Source organism: Trachemys scripta, chromosome 16, assembly GCF_013100865.1.
Source record: "Trachemys scripta elegans isolate TJP31775 chromosome 16, CAS_Tse_1.0, whole genome shotgun sequence".
Taxonomy (NCBI): Eukaryota; Metazoa; Chordata; order Testudines; family Emydidae; genus Trachemys; species Trachemys scripta.
The window spans coordinates 4324753-4326107 of NC_048313.1; positions in this window are offsets into that span (position 1 = coordinate 4324753).

The following is a 1355-nucleotide window of genomic DNA, read 5'->3' on the forward strand; positions in this document are numbered from 1 at the left end:
CACTTTCCCCCCGGCCCCTGATTCCCTGATTGGTGGGGGTGGGGGGGGTGTTTCGCTCCTTCCCGGGGTTGGCCTTCCCCCCCCGCCCCCTGCTTCCGGATTGGCGGGGGGGGGGGTGTTTCGTTCCTCCCCGGGGTTGGCACTTTCCCCCCGGCCCCTGATTCCCGGATTGGCGGGGGGGCGTTTCGCCCCTCCCCGGGGTTGGCACTTTCCCCCGGCCCCTGCCTGCAGGTCACGTGGTGCCGGGCCCGGAAGAGGATGGCGGCGGCCGCGCGGCGGGACGGTGGGGGGACGCGGCCTCTCTCCCTCCTGCTGCTCCTGGCGCTCGGGCCCGCGGCGGCCGGCGGGGCGGGGTCCGAGCCGGGGCGCTGGACCGTGAGCCCCCGCAGCGTGAGTCTGCGGCGGCGCGATAGGGGCGGGGCCTGTCGCGACAGAGGCTCCTCCCCCTGCGGGGGGGCTCGCTCCCCCCTCCCCCCATTAGCGGCTCCGCCTCGGGGCAGTCGCCCCCCCCCCGGTCGGGGGTCAGATTCTTCTGGGCCCCTATAGAGGGGAGGGACCGATCCCTATGTATAGGGGAGCCCTGCTCTGGGCCCCTATAGAATGGGGGTGGGGCGCCTGGCCCCTATAGAGTGGGAGGGGGGTTGCCCAGCTCTGGGCCCCTATAGAATGGGGTGGGGGCACCGTGTTCTGGGTCCCTGTAGAGGTGGGATATAGGGATTGGTCCATCTGGGTGAAGGAAGGAGGAGGTGCCCTGCTCGGGGCCCCTATAGAGTGGGGGGCGGGGGCGCCCTGCTCTGAGCCTCTATGTTCTTCCATACTAGGGGCAGGGCTGGTGTCCCGAGCAGGCCCTGGGCTGGCCCACCTGTTTCTTGTTTGCCTTGTTCTTCATAACAGATGAGCCCTTAGATGAGCCTTTAGGTCTGGTCTGTTCCTGGGGCACGTCAGGAAGGGCGGTGGGCTTCCTCGCTTCCCCTGCAGCCGCTGCTGGGGGGATCAAAATATCCCACTGCTGCAACTTTGGGAGCCCGGGTGTAGACAGGAGGCCTGTGCCTGCTGCTGCTTGGTGGACGAGCCTTGGTTGTTCTAGGGCTTCCATAATTGGCAGGGGTGGAAAATGTCCTTAGTGTGGGCTCACTCCTTGGATCGGAGCGTGTGTACCGTGAGATCTGCCTTTTAACTGTGTGCGTGAGACTCTTTTAACAGAGATGTTCTTTCTCCGGCCCGTGCGATAGTTTTATAGATTAAAGGGGTGCTCAAACGCCCTAAAGTTTTAAGCAGTCTGCTTTCCAAATCCCTCCCTCTTTGACTTGCTGCAGCTTTCAGTGTCTTGCGATGTCATAATGCCACTGGTTGTC